This window comes from Orcinus orca, chromosome 12 (assembly GCF_937001465.1).
Source record: "Orcinus orca chromosome 12, mOrcOrc1.1, whole genome shotgun sequence".
NCBI classification, from domain to species: domain Eukaryota; kingdom Metazoa; phylum Chordata; class Mammalia; order Artiodactyla; family Delphinidae; genus Orcinus; species Orcinus orca.
The window spans coordinates 11,181,933-11,200,558 of NC_064570.1; positions in this window are offsets into that span (position 1 = coordinate 11,181,933).

Here is an 18,626-nt window from a genome sequence, read left to right on the forward strand (position 1 = left end):
TTTAGAGCATTACTTCATTTTAGTATGATCTATTCTGTGCTGCAAAAATATTTGTTAAATGCAGCGGAGAGATACTTCATACAATTATTGGTACACAGCTGGACCTCATTTCTTCTCCAAACTCTAATCGTACCTTATACAAATTTTAGAACTAATGGTTAATCCTTTGAAGGAAAAAGTTCTATTTGGAGCTTAGCCATACACTATATATCATAATGAAATTCAAATAGATTGATAGGTTAAATGTAAAACAAGAGAAAAATATCTTTATGCAATTTCAAATCATTAAAGAGCTAGAAAAAACTTATTTGTGAATGGTTTTCGGATCTCTCGTTGGGGAAAGACTTTCTGAATTCAGAAACAATGGAAGAGATTGCTAAGTTTCACCAGATACGAGTAAACATAATATGTTTGTTTAACATGAATACTTTGAAAATTTTAAAATTTAGAAGAGAAATTAGAAAATTATTTGCCCCAAAATAACAAAGAAGGTTTACTATCCTTAATTTATAAAATGTCTTTATACAATAATGAATTTATATTATTCTAAATTATAAATGGATAATTCTAAACCAAAGCTAAAGAATATAAATATTTATTTTCAAAATCAGGCTGTTAAACCTCCCTAGAGAGCCACCACGCTAAATAAATGTGTATAGTAGGCTTTTTAAATGGGATAATATTATTACCTGCTTTATAGTTTTTGTGAGGATTGAATTAAATAAGGCATGTACCGTATAGCACACTACTACTAAGACGAGGATTAAAAGAAAATTTTTCTGTTTCCTATGATCCCAGAGTATGTATAATTTCAGACTTCTAAACTTCAAGAGAGTTCAGCTATATCCTAAACAGAAGCAGCCACTGCAGTTCGAAAAAAACGTGTATAAATAAATGTATGAATACGTACTACCTGAGGATTTCACTCAGATCTTCCCTAATTGAAACACAAATGATTCAATGCCCCAAGAAGCAAGCTCTAGTGTTATAACTCAGTCAATGCATGTAATGCAAAACAAGGCAAACCAGCCTTACACCTGTGTAGCAACGATAGGGACTCGTCAGTTGTCCCAGGCAAGAGGCAGCATAAAAACAAAGTCCTCAAGTTTGATTGAAAGCAGTCGGGATGTCTCCAGTGACCTCAAAGGATGACATGAGATTTTCAGAAAATTCTTTGAAAATTTTGATTTTTACCCAATTTCTTTAAAATTTGAACATGTTTCATTAAGTTCTGTTAAGAGAATTTAAGAAGGCAGAAGTGGACAAACAAGACCCGGAAACCACTCCCTGAAGAAGAAATGAAATCACTGGCTAGGTCATAAAGTGAAATTCAGTGGTTCTGACACAAATTTTTTGCCTAATGTATTCATTATATTTCTCTACATTTCCATTTTAATTATCATGAAGAAAAGGCAGTAACCCATTTGCCATGTGCTGTAATTTATACTTGCTCTCGCAAGATAAGTAATACCACTCCAAATACATCATAAACAAAATATTTATTAGGAAAGCCTCATTAGCATGCATTTCATTCTGATAATAAGGGTTAGGAATTTAAATTAATATCAGTGTTATTTGAGAACAAGGGTATTAACATTTAATAATATTTAGCATTTATATAGTCCTTTGTGTTTCCAAAGTACCTAAGTCATTAATTAATTAAACCTCAAATTATCATTGTGAGCATGTTCAGCTCATGGTTTTTTCAGTTATAAAATTGTATTCTTAAGTATTTTAACTTCTCCAGCTAGGAGTTCTCCCTAACAGTTTTCTTGAAAGTTCTTTCATGCAGAGTGAGATTGCCAGTGTATCCAGGCAGGAATCTCTCCATTACAAACTGTCAGTGATATTCTCCTTGTCAGCTGTGGGGACCAGAGATGGACGACTGGCAGGAGAGCGGAGCTCTCTTTAAATCTTCTCAAAATGCCTTGATTCTTTTTTTTTTTTTTTTTTTTTTTTTTGCGGTACACAGGCCTCTCACTGTTGTGGCCTCTCCCGTTGCGGAGCACAGGCTCCAGACTCGCAGGCTCAGCGGCCATGGCTCACGGGCCCAGCCGCTCCACGGCATGTGGGATCCTCCCGGACCGGGGCACAAACCCGTGTCCCCTGCATCGATAGGCAGACTCTCAACCACTGCACCACTGGGGAAGCCCATGTCTTGATTCTTTGTTTGCTGTGTTGCTCCTGGTCCCCTACCCCTGCACCATCACACACTGACATGACCCAACCAAGAACTTAAAATTGACCCCTTATTTAATATGTATCCATCTAAGACTATGTCACAAAACTCCCTTTGAGGTGGACCCTCACTCTACAATATTTAATGGTTCCCTAGTACCTATATGCAATAAAAATCCAAACTCCTTAGATCTGGTATGTAAACCTCCTACGATGTCATATTTGACTTGCCATTCCTTTGTGACCCCCCAGCTTCACACATCCCCTCCCAACCACAGAATACAGGGACAAAATGAGCATGCGGAGGGCCATCTGTACAGTGTCAGCATCGCAGACTTGAGGGGTGGCCTGGCTGCTCTTGGAGAGATTGCACCCAGGAAGATTCCTTGGTCAGCATTGGTTCCCTGCTGGAATCAGAATGGCAAATCAGACTGCCCAGTGTCTCCACCTGCATGGGTCATCAGGCTGCTATGTTGTTGGCTTCCCGAGCTACCCCAGAGCTTCCTCAGAAGGGAATGCTGTCATCTGCTTACCCTTTTGGTCCTTGACTATGACCTTGGACTCTTTGCCTTATGTAGGGAATGCTCAGCTTTGCTAAGAGTGTCTCAAGGCTTGTTCTTTGCCTTACATTGTGAGTAGGGCAGAACCCAGTCCCGAGGGTCCATCCCTGAGGGGCCAGGGCAGAGAGCTCTATCACCTTCCTCCAAAGGATAATTTTATCAAGGGTGAACTGAGAAAAACTCTGGAAACCTTTTCACACTGATAGAAGAAAGCATAAATTTATTATCAGCAGAGAAAAAGAAAATTATTATCATCCATCAGGGTGGCGAAGAAGACAGGAAAAGAGTCTTAATGCAGTCACCCTGTGGGTCTTAGCCCTGCCTTCTCTTGCTAGCTACTGATTCACAGGCCTAGCTTTTAAATACAACCTGATTCACTGGAGTAGTCAATATAATGGTCTACATCTTCAGTGGTCCAGAGGTCACCAGGTGGAAGTTGCTTTTTATATAAGATCAAAACACACGTAACAAAATTTGTTTAAATAATACAATGTGCTCAGCATTATATGGCCACATGAATCCCAAACATGCCACAACATTATCCTTGGGGACTGAATTTTCTGGGCTGTAGAGATGGCTCATTTTCCATGAGTCTTCAGTATCCTGTTATTAGTTTAAAACTACCCTTGGGATCTTTAACAAATATCTGTTTGAGAGAAAGAGCGAGAGAGAAAGAGAGAAGCCAAAATTTACCTTAACCTTAAAATTCTATGTGTAAATGCTGAGGCAATACCCTGACACACAGCAGATGTCCAAATTCATCACTGATTTGAATAATCACTTTATAATATTTAATGTCTCCCTATTACCTCTATGCAATACAAACCCAAACTCCTCAGTTCCAATATTTAAACTTTCTAGAATGTCATATTTAACTTTCCAATGCCCAGCTCCACAAAAGCTGTGTTTCAGGCAGGAGTAGTATATTTAACTGTTCTATGAATACACTGGCTGACGTCCCAATCTCTGGGGTTTTATTTGAGCTGTTTCCATTACCCAAAATGTTCATATATTTTTCAGCTGCTCCCATTGCACTGTGAGATTCTCGAGGAGATGGACTAGGTATTATTCATTGCTATATTCTCCACCGTGCTTATAGAGCTTTTTGAACATGGTCAGCATTCACAAAATGCTTTTAAAAGAGAATTGGATTGAAAAAAAATAAGCTAGTGCTTAGGATAGAAGGCAAATTGAGTGGCAGGAATCATAAATTCAAAGGCCAGACAAACAACATCAACACGTAAAGCAAGCCTTGTGGGGACTGAAGGAGCAGGAGAGTATGAGTTTTTCTAGAGAGTACGACAACTGCGGGGCTGCAATCTGAACGGCTGACCCAGAATTGCCAGAGCTTGAATTTAAAAAACAAAAACAGAAATCTGGATTTTTATATGAAATCTACCAATTTTTAATACTAAAAACTGATTTACAAATTTGAATACAATGTAATAGTCAAACAAAACACATTGTGGGTTAAGTTTGCTCTGCAGCTGTCCAGGATAAGAATCCTATCACCAAAAAAAAAAAAAAAGAATTCTATCACACAGGTGACAAGGCTAAGAAGGTGGATTGGGGACGGGGTGTAAAGGGAAAAATAAGTCACAAATGTATTTTGCTTTCGTAGGTGATGGAGATGTTCATTATCTTGATTGTGGTGATAGTGTCACCATCTATACGTATGTCAAAACCTACTGTATACTTTAAATGTATATACTATATTGTACGTCAACTGTGCCTTGATGAAGCTATATTTAAAAGTTAAAAAAAAAGAAACGTGCCTTCCAACATCAAAAAAATAGTAAAATCAAAATAAATGTGATTCCTACTTGTAAAGTCTTTCCAACATCACTTGCTTCGAGTACCTGACACAAGATAGCTCAGGGCAGGAGGAGCCCAAGCAGTAGGCCAGAGACTTTGCCAGCAAATGCCTGGGACTCCTCATTCTAAGACCAACTTAGAATGAAGGAAACAAAGGGAGTAAAAGACATGCCTGGCCCACAACCTCTGAGTTTCTTTAGTATCTCGTTTCTAAGAAATGAAGAAATAAGAGAACCATGCAAGATAGAAATAGGTAGGTGGACAGTGGGAGGCAAGTGCAAGGCAAAGGTACAGTCAGAGCTGGTTGGTTCCACAGGCTATGCTGTTTCTGTGGAATTTGTTTGGCAATAGGTTCTTCTACAGACCTGTTGCATCTTTATTTTGGGCCCATTAAAAAAAAATTGTAAGCCATTATGTGAATAAAGAATGAGTGTTGCTCTAAAGCCAAACAGATTATTGTTAATCAGATCACTCTCCAGGCTTTTACAAATTCAGCAGTGATATGCCTACTTAAGACAGGAAGAGGGTCCAGAGCTGATTTGTGGTGGTTAAATTTTCTGATGAACGTATTTCATCTCTTTCATGAGCTCAAGTAATTAATTAATTAATTAGTATGGTATTTTTCATTTGATTATCTATAATACATATATGCATATATGTGAGAAATCACATATTTCATTTGATTATCAAATGAAATCAAATGAAATCAATTTTTCATTTGATTATCTATAATACATATATGTATTTGCTTGTGAGAAATACACACAAGCAAAAGACAGAGAAAGCTTCTAACTGATCTGTCCTATGAGAAGTCTCTTCAGAGATTTATATCACATTTTCTTTTAAGTGAAGTTGAATTCCATAAGGGAAGAAATTATGCATTCTCCTATATCCAATGGTTTTTTCCTTCCACTTTTCTTCTTGAGTGAAAAGGCAATGATAGAAAATAAAGAGTAAGGTTCAGAATTACATTAAACTTGTGTAACATAAGCTGTTATGTTAGTGATGAAATTGTATCAGTATATATCCTCAGCGCAATGGATAGAGTTCTGATCCATGACTCACATTAACATTAATAAGAGCTGAGCTGCTAAATTTCACAAATCATATGACAAATAACCTACACTGGATGTTAAACCCTGGGAAAAGATAGCAAATATGAGGGGACTGGATAGGTCAGCTCGTAGGTAATAGAACAGATTGAAGCGAAACTGCTAGGAAGGTTACCAGGAAGGGAACGCTGGTCAAAAAATTGCATTTATAGGTGTAGAGCAGATTGACTGAAAGCACAGGCTGTAGAGTCAGGCAGAACTGTTTGACCCTGGATCCTCCACTTACACATTGTAATCTTGGAAAATTCATTAACTTCTCTAAGTCATGTCTCATGATGTAAACTAAGTACAGTGCTTGGTATTTAATAAACATACAGCAAAAAGTAGCTGATGTTATTACAAAGTCATAGGAAAGATCCTTAAATATCAGCTCATCCTACCAACCCATTTTACAGAAAAGTATATTGACTCAACATATAATATTGATATTACTTGCCTAAGCTCACATAACTAGTCATAAATAGCTAGAAATAGAACAGGAAACCATAAACTTATTGTATTTTATTTTACAGATAATATCTGTCTTCATTTTGTTACAGCTTTATTGAAGTACAAAAATATAGTTGCTTCTATATGGCAATTCAGTTGATACTTGTGTGTTGACTCTATAGAATGCAACTTTGTTAAACTCACGTATTAGTTCCAGAAGTCTTTTTGTAGATTTCTTAAGCTTTTCTACATAAATAATCATATTATCTGAAAAGAAAGCTTTACTTCTTACTTTCCAATATGGATACCTTTCATTTCTTTTTCTTGCCTTATTGCACTGGATAGGCTCAGCAGTACATTATGGAATAGAAATGGTCAGAACACACATCATTAACTGATTCCCAGTCTTATAGGGAAAGCACTTAGGCTTTCATCATTAAGTGTAATGTAGCTGTAGATTTTTCCTAGCTGTCCTTTATCAGACTAAGGAAATTCCCATTTCTTTTTTGCTGAAAGGTTTTTCTTCAAACCATAAATCAACACTGGATTTCATCAAATGTTTTTTCTACATCTATCGTGATGATCATATGAGTTTTTTCTTCCTTCAATTCTTGATATGGTGAGTTACATAGTTTTAGATTGTTATTGTGATATATTACATGTTAAATCAACCTTACATTCCTGGAATAATCTACATGGTCATGATATATTATGCTGTATATTGTTGCAAGTTTTTCATTAAAATCTTAAAAAAGCATATGTTTTATGTTCACAGGAGATATAGAGGTCATTGATTTAAGATGTTTCTTCATTTCTAATATAAGCATTTAATGTTATAAAATTCCTTAAGCACTAAATAACTTCATCCCTCATAATTTTGTGGTAACATTTCAATTTTCATTTAATTAAAATACTTTCTAATTTCCTTTGACCTCTGGATTATTTAGGAGTGTGTTGTTTATTTTGAAAATTTTGGAGAAATTTCCAAATATTTTCCTGTTACTAATTTTTTTATTTAATTCCATTTTGGTCAGAAAACATCCTTTTTATAATTTCAATACTTTAAAATTTATTGGGAGCTTTTATGGTTCAGAATATGGCCTATCTTGGTAATGTTCTGTGTACACTTGATAATAGTGTGTATTCTGCTATTGGTGGTGATAGAGTTCTATAGATATCAATTAGGTCAAGTTGCTTGCTAATGTTGATAAAGTCTTCTATATCCTTGTTTTTCTGTCCACTTGGCTAATGAATTATTGAGGAAAAATGCTGAAATCTTTGGCTATAATTGCAGATTCATTTATTTCTCCTTTCAGTCCTGTCAGTTTTGCTTCACATACTTAGAAGCTCTGATACATACATGCATACATGCATAAGCATGTACATCTTAATGAATCAATCTCTTTCTCGCCATGAAATGATCTTCTTTGTCTTTGGTAGTATTCTTTGCTCTGAAATTTACTTTCCCTGATATTAGCATAGCTACTTCAGCTTTTTTGTTGTTGTTGCTAATATTAGTATGGTATATCAATTTCTATCCATTGCTTTTAATCTGTTTATTTCTTCATAATTAAAATGGGAATCTTACAGCCATGCTTTTAAAAATCCAACCTGATGATCGCTACCTTTTAATTGAGGCATTTAAAGTTATACCTTGAATGTGAACATTAATTTGAGTATTCATCCACCATCCTGCTAGTTTCTATTTATTCTATCAATTATTTGTTCCATTTTTTCCTTCTGCCTTCTTTCAAGTGAATATCTTTAATGATTCCATTTTATCACTGTTGTTAGATGTTAACCCCATCCAATGTATTTTTCATCTCGGACATAGTATTTTCTACTTTAGAAGTTCAATTTGGATCTCTTTTTATCTTAAATTTCTCCCTAACGTGCCTGTACTTTCCTCTATTTTTGTGAATGTTATTGGACATATTTGCAATTTTAAAAAATGTCTTTGTGTACTAATCCTACCATGTTTTCCCTTTCTGTGTCTTTTCTAATAGTTGAGTTTTATCCTCATTACAAATCTTTTATCTTTTCTGCTTCTTTGCTAGCTTTGTCATTTCTGAAGAGATGGTAGACATTGTGATTTACTCTACTGAATACTGAATCCTTTTAAATACTTTTGAGCTTTGTCTTGGGATGTAGTTACCTAGAAGCAGATTGATCTTTCTGAATCTTGCTTTTACGTTTTGATAGGCAGGACAAGCGCAGTCTTTAATCTGGGGTTAATCTGACCCCACTACTGAGACAATATCCTTTTGAGTACTAAAACCAATACCTGTACATTATGGAATTTCCCCCCTATAGTTGTTGAGAACAAGAACAATCTCCATCTTGGTGTGACTTTTCTCCTTTCTTGTGATCATTTTCCTGACTTCAAGTAGTTTCCTCATAGCATGTGCTTACTAGTACTGAGCTGAAGACTCTAGAAAAATCTCCTGCAGATTTCTGGAGCTCGCATTCTGTGCTATTCTCTTGTCTCAGTACTCTTCCCTCCTTGTTCTAGCCACCCTGCCCTCCCCAATTCTCAACTCTGTCTCCTCAACTCAAGGGTATAACCTCAGTTTGGGTTTCTCTTCCCTGTTCTGCAGTCTAGAAACACACTCCAGGCATTCATCTGAGACTTTGTCAAACTCACTTCATGTGTTTTCCCCCTCTCAAGGATTGCTGTACTGCACTGCCTATTGTTGAATGTCTGAAACAACTGTTTCGTATATTTTATCTAGTTTCTCAGCTCTTTGAAGTTGGAGGGTAATTCTGGCCCCTGTTTCTCCATCTCTACCATGGCTGGAAGCAGAAGAATATGTGTTCATTTTTAATAAAAATCAATAATTCAGAAAAATAAAATTACTTGAAATTGTCTAACCTATAAATAATCACCATTAATAATTTCCCTTAATTTTTTATAAATACAGAGCAAACAAAATATTCTCTGATTTGCTTTTCAAGTCAATAAAAATAGGTTTTTATCATCAGTTTTAATGATCAGAGCATTCCAGTGAATGGATACATTATGATCTATTTAACTCATCCCCAGTTGCTGGACAGTTAGGTTTTTCTAATTTATTGACATTTTAAGAAGTGCTCTGATAAACCCCAGTAACTCAAACCCATAGTCCATTGTTTTTTGCCAAGGTGGCTTTAAAACTCTAAAATTTTCTAGGCTACCATGTTTATTCTGTGGTTTCATGTATTTTTTGCAGGAATCCTTAATAAGGAGAAAGGTTACAAGAAAGACAATTGATTTTGACAAATGTTTTGACCTGAGGTTGATAAAACGTGAAATTTTTGTCTTCAGCTCAGTATGAACCCTCTTTGGGGAAATAGAGTTTTGTAAAACTTCATTTGGATGAAAATATACAGGAGAAGACCTAGACTGCTAGTTTATTGACTAACTAAAAATGCACAGTACCTTGGAGAGTTAATTTGAGTTGGTGCTAGAGGCAATCGGAAACAAATACAGAAATTTTAAATCATGGACTGTAGCTAGAATAGGCACTGGTGAGAGCCTCACGCCCTGATTGAGTGGCAGTTGGTTTAGCCTGCTGAAATAACTTGATGATCTAATCCATGTCCCAGATGATGGATATCCCTGAGTTTGGACCTAATAGTTGTGTTTTATCACATGTTGGGAGAGAGCCCTGGATTATGGGATAATGAAAACTGAATAATACAGGTAGAAATGCCATTGAGTTAGAGTTGAGATATGTTAATAGACAGTGAGGTGAATTTGTAATAGACTAAGGTAACCTACATTAATTATTTTACATTTGCAAAGCTTAAAAAGACAAATAGCTTGGAATATCATCTGCAGCACAAAAAGAAATGTAGACTAATGTTTACACACCAATCAGGAGAATTAATTTTCTATTTATTTTACTAAAAGATTATACCATTATGGCTGGACAGTATAAGGTGTGGAAAAGGTTTTCATTTTGTAATTGGGATTGAATGTCATAAGTCTTCAGATAATATACCCAAATTGAAATCTATTTTTTCTACTTCTTAGATTTTTTTAGTTTTGAAAAATTAATGTCTTCCTTTGGATATTTAAAACTTTAATGATCGACAAGGAAGGAAAGACAAGCTCTTCACAAAGAAAAATAAAATTTTAATGGAGATTTATGACTATGATTGATAAAGACGTGTCAGGCTATTAAGAAAGAGTTGTGTTGAGGAAACTTCTAGAGAAAGGAGAGGCTATGGAAAGACTCAGAGTTGTATGAAAGAAGAAAATCTGTACCAAATTATCAGACAAAGAAAGTCAGCCACTTTGGAGGTGAGTAGTTAAGATTCGACTTTGAAACTTGTCATGTTCCAAATTTGGACTAGAGAAAATGAAAAGGATTCAGAAATAAAATTGGGGACAAAAGTTCATGTTCCATTTAAAGAGATTATAATTTTTTTTGGTTTTTTGTTTTTTGGAAAACATCTTTCCATTTTTATGGTTTAAAATCAAGATCTTTAATGGTAGTTCAGAGTGAGAAATTCATTTCCTCATTTATTCAGTCAAACATTTATTGAGCACAGACTATGAACCTGATAATGTACTAACTTGAGGATACAGTGAGGAGATACCGTAGGGAGAAAACGTGTTTTAAAAATCACACAAAAACTTAAAAATCACAAATGAGGTAGTGTTGTTTTAAAAAAATGTGCTATTTTATAACCTCCTATTTTATTTGTTTTGTTTCCCTTGACTATTCCCAAAGAGGACAGAACCACCGTCATCTTCTCAGGGCAAAACAGCTCATTTGCTGCCTAGTCTAGTAGTGGCCTGGAATACTCCTGAGTGAGGTATTCAGAAAAGAGAACTCTCCTCTCCTTGGGCTGAAATTGCAAAGATCAAGGTGTATACAGGTCAGCTGACAAACTATGGCACATTTCATATCATTCTTTCAGACCTTTCAGACCTCAAGCACCATCAATCCTAATTAATTGCTTTCTGCCAAAAGCAGGAGGCCTTACTTAAATATTAACCCTTGATAATAGAAACTTTCACATGGTACAGTTAACTAATTTCCTAATTATTCACCTTTCACTTTCCATATTGACTTGTCTTCAGGCTTTAACCTTAAAATTTATAATGCAGCCAAGGATTTCCTACATGCTCCAGCGACTCACAGTGCTTCCATATTTCTAAATATTTCTAAAACTTCTATAAACTTAGCTGTAGGTACACTTTTGATAGTCTAAACTACTTTAAACAAGGCAATGTATGGAACATTTTTTGAAGGAGATGTTTACTTTCAAAATAGAGGTAAGAAAGGGAGAATGGGTGAGGATTGTGATCTAACAAATAATTCAGTAAACACTTGGAGAGCATCTGTAAATATCAAGAACTGTGCTATATGTATCTACCTGTAAGCTACAGTGCCTTCCTTCAAAGAGTGCATGGGCAAGGTCTAAATAAATCCTGTATTGCAACGCAACATGTGCCATAATATAATCCAGTTTCTGAAAAAGCCCAGAAGAGGAAAATAACAAGGGAAATTACACTTAAACTGAGACTTTAAATTTAAAAATCAGTAAGGATTCACCAATTGAAAAAGAGTATGACATTCAAGTAATAGAGAACAAAAAGTGAAAAACGTGGAAATGTGAAAAACTGGTATATTTAGGAGATCCAAGTAGTTCCATGTGGCTGAGTCATGGGCTGTCATGTGAAGGGCTCTCTCCTGCTCTCATATCGTTTCAACCTCACTCTGGCTTTTGAAAAGAATACATTTGTCAATATAGTATTTTTTACATGCTTATTCTATCATTTACTCAAAAAGACCTGTTAAAAATCTCTCACTGTGGTGGGGAATTGATTTGTTTCTCCTTTAATTCTGTTAATTTTTGCTTTATATGTTTTATGCCTTCTTTTATACATGCACTGTATGTACACCCCAAACTTAGGATTGTTAAAACTTCTTGGTGAATTAAATATTTTATTATTAAATTTCCCCCTTTATCTATATGAATGATCTTTTCCTTAAAGTCTACATTGATATTAGTGTTTCTAAATCTGCTGTATTTTAGTGAGTGTTTGCACAGGCTATCTTTTCCTATCTTTTTACTTTCATTATTTCTGTATCCTAATATATTGTATATCTCTTTTTTTTTAAGCATGTGCTTGTTTTATTTGGTTGATTTAGTCATTCATCTTTGTATTTTAACTGCATCATTTAGTCTCCATTTATATTTAATGTGATGGTTGATATTTTTATTTAAATCTACCATCTTACTATTTGCTTTCTATTTGCATCCAATTGTATATTTTTTCCTCTTTCTTATATTTTGGGAGATTTCTTTTTATTATTCTGTTTTCTCCCTCTATTTGTTTAGTCATTATATATACTTTTATTATTATTTAGGGAGTTAAGCCAGAGATAAAAACATTGACATATAAAAATCTAGTGGTACTTGGTATTTTTACCTGCTTTCCAGACAAGGTGTTCATTTTCTCCCTTCCCAACTCATACATTGTAGTTTTGTATATTAATTATGATTTTTATTCAGTCACATATTTACCCTCTTCATTCTTTCCCTCATCCTTGAGTTTCCATCTGTAATCATTTACGTTCTGTCTGAAAAACATCTTTTGGTGTTTACTTTAGTGTAAATCTGCTGATGGTTAATACCTCTGTTTTTGTTACCTGAAACTGTTTATATTTAACCTTCATTCTTCAAGGATATTTTCATTGGTGGTAGAATTTTAGGTACTATCTGAAAACAGTCTTTGGCTTGAAATGTTTCTGTTGAAAAGTCATCTCTCAATTGAATAATTGATCCTTTCAAGATAATTTGATATTTTCCCTTCTAACTGTAATAACATTTTGGTCTTTTTTTGGGGGGAGGTATGCGGGCCTCTCACTGTGTGGCCTCTCCCGTTGCAGACCACAGGCTCTGGACACGCAGGTTAAGCAGCCATGGCTCACGGGCCCAGCCGCTCCATGGCATGTGGAATCCTCCTGGACTGGGGCACGAACCCACATCCCTTGCATCGGCAGGCGGACTCTCAACCACTGCGCCACCAGGGAAACCCCTGGTCTTTAATTTTACTCTGATGTGTGTAGATGTGGTATTTTTGCATTTATTCTCCTCAAGACTTGTAAGAATTCTTGACTGTATGGCTTGATAGCTCATGTTAATTTTGGAAAATTCTCAAATAGTGCTTCTAAGCCATATTCTTTTTTATTTCTGGGACTTCAGTGCCATTCATATTAAACTTTCTTATTTATATCTTAGATGTTTTTTGCCTCTTCTCTGTATTTCTGATCCCTTTGTTTCTCCATGCTTCTTTTTGTATATTTTCTTATACCTATCTTCTAATTTGCTCATTTTCTCTTCAGCTGCATCTAAAATGCTGTTAAACCATTCACTAAGGTCTTAACTATTATTATTGTATTTTTCAGCTTTGAAATTTTTATTTTTGATTTCCTGTTTTCTGCCATAATTCTCAATCCCAATTATCTTTCTTATTTGTTATCTCCTTGAAATATTGAGAAAGTTATCTAAAAGTCTATTTCTGATTATTCCATTATCTGATTTTCATTTAATCTCTTTCCCTTGTCTGTTTCTCTTGGATTGTGTTCATATTGTCATGTCTCCTTGATTGTCTTCTTATTTTGACTGAATGCTTGACATTTTATTCTAAAATTAATAGAAATAATTTAAGGCCTAAGATAATGTTTCTCCAGAGAATTTAAGTTTATTTCTGGAAGGTAGTTTTGAGCACTAGCAATTGGGGATAACTTCATATAGTGAGGGCGGAATATCTCTTACTCCTAAGATGCTGTCCTTCTAGTTCCCTACCCTAAGCCTCAGGAGTTACCAGATACCCTGGACTTCAGTAGTACCTGGACTCTATTTTATGTCACCCTACTTGTTAAAGTCTAGCAAATGTCTGCTCAGCTTCTCAACCTCTCAAACTCCTAGAATCAATGGACATCTGTAGTGGAAAAGCTATGATCATCTTTCTGGGTTTCCATCTTCTATCAGATCTTGGCCTCATAATTCTTCTTTGTTTTGCTAGCTCTTTAAGCAGATTACTTTGCGTTCAACTTTTCTAATCCTTATAGAGAGGTCGATCCAAATTACCTCCATTACCAAAAGCTGAAAATTTGGTTAATGGAGGTAATTAACCAAATTAATTGGATCTTAATTAAGATCTCTCCTAGCTCTTGGAACTTAGTCTACAAACATGTTTGTACCTCTCTAGTCTTAAATTTTTAAAGGAAAAAAAATCACTCCTTTGTCTCTGTACTTTCTTTAAACTTGTTCTACTGCTTACCTTCTCTTCACAGCTAGATTCCTCAAAGAGGTTGCAACTCTCTGTCCACATCTTTATTTTTCACTCACCCTTTGACCCTCTGTGCTTTTCCAGCCATCACAGCTCAGAAACTGCTGTAACTGAAGCCAGCAGTGACCACCCAATTGCCAAATCCAACAAACTCATGTTAGCCCATATCTTATTCTTTCATATTTGAAATCCTTGAAACACCCCAGCCAGGAAATCAAGGTAGTTTTAGTTTTTGTTTTCTTATCATTGAAGTTGAACCTCCTTCCATATATTTGAAGGCTATCTGTATTCATTTTGCTGTAAACTCTGTTCATGTTTTTGCCCATTTTTATGGAAGCTATTTGTATATTAAGGATTTAATCTTTTGTTTTTGATATGAAATGCAATGTTTTTCTTAGTATGTCTTTTGGCATTATTTTTTTTACCATGCAGATTTTTCTTTTAATGTAGCAAAACTTGTTAATATTGGGGAATTTTGATTCATACATAGAAAGACAATTTTGGAATTTCTCATGGTGATTTGTGCTAAACCAGACTCAGAGGAGCCACAAGCATTTTTTGGTAGTCTCTTAAAATCTAAAACACCCTAAATTCCCTACCAGTCATCTTAAGTTATGAACCCTGGGACTTTTGAGCCATTCTCACTTAAAATCAGACATATGGACGGGTTTCTATCAGAACTGTGTTTTAACTTTATCCCCCAGTAGAACATAAGGATTCTGTTAGAATTATCTCAGAATTCAGGGTTACATGTAAAGCCGGTCAAAACATGATAACTCTCTGATATCCTGCTAGCACACAGCTTGTCCTTTGAAAGATATCTGACTTTATCTCAAAGGTAATCAAGCTTCAGCCTATTTATGACCTTTGGAACTAAGTATAATTGAGCTACAGTGTGCTTTTAAGAACCAGCAACCAGGAGATGTGGAATCTATTTGTCCACAGAAAAAGGTGATGCACTCTAGAAGGACCATATTTTAGAAGATTTCATTTTATATCTCTATGCTGTCATTTATTAGTTGCATGATTTTATCAAGCTCTTTTACCTTTCCGAGACTTTAAAAAAATGTCTATAATATGAGGAATAATCATTTGTGTCCAAAGTGGGTGGTTGTAGGTATTAAAAAACAAAAACAAAAAACTCTCAAATTCTTTTCCTTCCCCCATGTCCAATACCCTGTTCACTTCTTTTTTCATATTTGGCAAAACATTTTATGCTCTATCCTTTCCCATGACATTTACGCATAGTATCTTATAAAGAAAAGATACTACATGTGTAAAAGAGAATTGAAAAGATCTTAATGATGGAAGTGCATGATTACATATAAAATGGGTAGGAGAGGTTGAATGCCTCAAATAAATGATAACGTATGAAGTTTGAGAGATAGGAGGAAACAGATACTGAATATTTATGGAAAATAATTGAATCCGGGGAGTATCAGAGTTATCTCAGATTCACTTAACATAAGAAAGTTCAGGTAAAGAAGACATTAATTCTTTGAGTGGGGCATTGGAAGGAAGAATAAAGGGTCAATCATGAGCCAAGACTAGTGGAAGAAATTGAATGACAAATAGGCCAAACCAAATGCTAGTTACTTCACAGTGAAATCCTTAGGAAATTGCTATAACACAGGGGAACTATATATTGAGGTCTTGTTTATAAAAACTGGGTGAATAGGAACGATTTCATGGACACTGAAGAATTACTAAAACATTAAAATAGTGAATTTTGAGGGCTTCCCTGGTGGTGCAGTGATTGAGAGTCTGCCTGCCAATGCAGGGGACACAGGTTTGAGCCCTGGTCCGGGAAGATCCCACATGCCACAGAGCAACTGGGCCCGTGAGCCACAATTACTGAGCCTGCGCGTCTGGAGCCTGTGCTCCACAACAAGAGAGGCTGCGATAGTGAGAGGCCCGCGCACCACAATGAAGAGTGGCTCCTGCTCGCCGCAACTAGAGAAAGCCCGCGCACAGAAACGAAGACCCAACACAGCCATAAATAAAAATAAATAAATAAATTTTAAAAAATAGTGAATTTTGAGATCATGAAACAAGGTATTAAACTAATTAGGAAATCATTTAATAAAATAAATTTGATAGAAGATGGTAAAATAGAAATATTTGTTATTATAACTACATTTTACCTTACAGAAATTTCATCTTATAGAAATTAACTAAATATGCTTTAAAATAAAAATAGTTAATAGTCAAGTAATAAAGAGAAAAATCAATTATAGTATGAATTTAAATATTTTTATACTGCCCCAACCTACTTTATGGTTCATATATTTCTTTTTAATGAAAAGGATTTTAAAGAAAAATATCCTTTAGCAAACAGTACTATTTATAGCCTTTGAAATGCTATAAATCTCTTTATTTGTGTAAGGGTGGAGTTTCTTTAATGGATACACTTAATTTTTTTCAGTCTCTGTAGATATTCCTTTAAAAGCATATTCCTTGAAGTCATTTCACTCCCTTTGAGCTGCACTTTGAAATGTATCATGTGCAAATGCTTTCAATAATTGTAATGGAGGGGGGATAGTGGTGGTGAATAATTGTTTGATGCTCCGTGTACATTTGCTTTAAATAGTATTTCAGTATTAATAGCTATTCTCAGATACCTGTATTCTCAGATAGACTATATCAAGTGGAAATAGTAGAGAAAAATATGTCATAATGACTTAAATATTACTTTCAGTTAAAAAAACCTTAAAATATTTAGTTTATCAGAAAACATACTTAATTCAAGGCCCTCAGTTCCACTGGAGATCAGACACATCAGCTCCATGGGCTAGTCTTCTTTCTGAACTGACAGTTCACACCTGATATAACACTCATTCCCTAAACACATTCATGAATATCCCTCAAATCCCCAAGTCCCCACCAGCAACTTCCCTCCTGGGAGGCCTGAGGAAAGTTTTATTGCTTTCTGGCTTACGCCAGATATCATTATCACGGAATATTTCAAAACCGTCTCTTTTCAAGTTAGACCTAGTTAATTCCAACTGTCTTCAGCAATCATGTGTATTCTGATATGTTTTCCTTTATGCTAGGCGGTGTACGGTCCATTCTAGGTTCCTTTCTCCATATATAAGAAAGTGAATTGTCATAGTTCCAGTATGATATAAGGCAATTCTCCCTCTGACATTGTAAAACATTATCCCCAGATGAAAATAGATTCATTGTCCAAATTTCTTAAAACTATGATTAAATAGTTACCCTTAAGTAAGCTAGTTCTCTTTGAAATATGAAAACCTGTTGTACTTCTTCTGTTAATAGTTAATTTAGAGCAACTCAGAATTTCAGTTGCTTCTATAGTCTATTGTTATAAATAAAAATCTGATTCATGATCCAACATTATGCAGAAATAAAAGGTATTCAATTTGGTAATATACATCTAATCCAAATTGATTGTGTTCTACCCCAGCATTCCAACCACTAAATTATCATTTATCTTTGTCTGTTAACAAACATTACAGATTCTGTCACTGTGCTTTTAAGCCTTTTGAGATTGCTGAGATTACTGAACCACATGCATCTTCAAATGATGATGCTGAGTAAGTAATAATATTACTTTTTAATGTTAATATTGCTTCTCTGCTTTTACTATCCCAGGGGAGCTCTGTCATTCTGTCATGTTGGTTGACAATGTTTGAGGCAGGAAGTAATGTAGCCAAATATTCAGGGCTCATATCCTATGAATATGTTGCAGGCCATCTGAAGCAAACATGGAGGGAAGGACACACCATAAAATGAAATGAAAGTCTGCCAATGTAGTACTATTATCCAATAGTGAATTACCCCAATTCACGGAGAAACCAAAAAAATTACATTAGTAACTAAAAATATTTTGTCTGATATAAGCCAATCACTGTAGCAGGGCAGCACAAAGACTTCATCAGACCGTAAAAATGAGAACATATATAACAGGCTACTCATTAAAGTAAAAAAAAATTTCATAATAAAATCTAAAAAAATTATAATAATGTTTGTGAAAGAAGTGGGCCAAAACTTGATCACCCAATGTCCCACGGTGACTAGATTTAGCTAACTAGTTATTTAAATTAAGTTAAAACGTCAAAGAGGGCCAGTGTGAAAGAAAACCTGAAAAAAAATTTTTAAAGGCTGAAATAAGTACCAACCCACAGGAGATATTAGAACTGAGACTTGATGAAGATGATGTTGAACTCTAAAGCAGAAAGTAGAGTAACAGTGGAAGAGGAAGCAGAGACTAGAGAT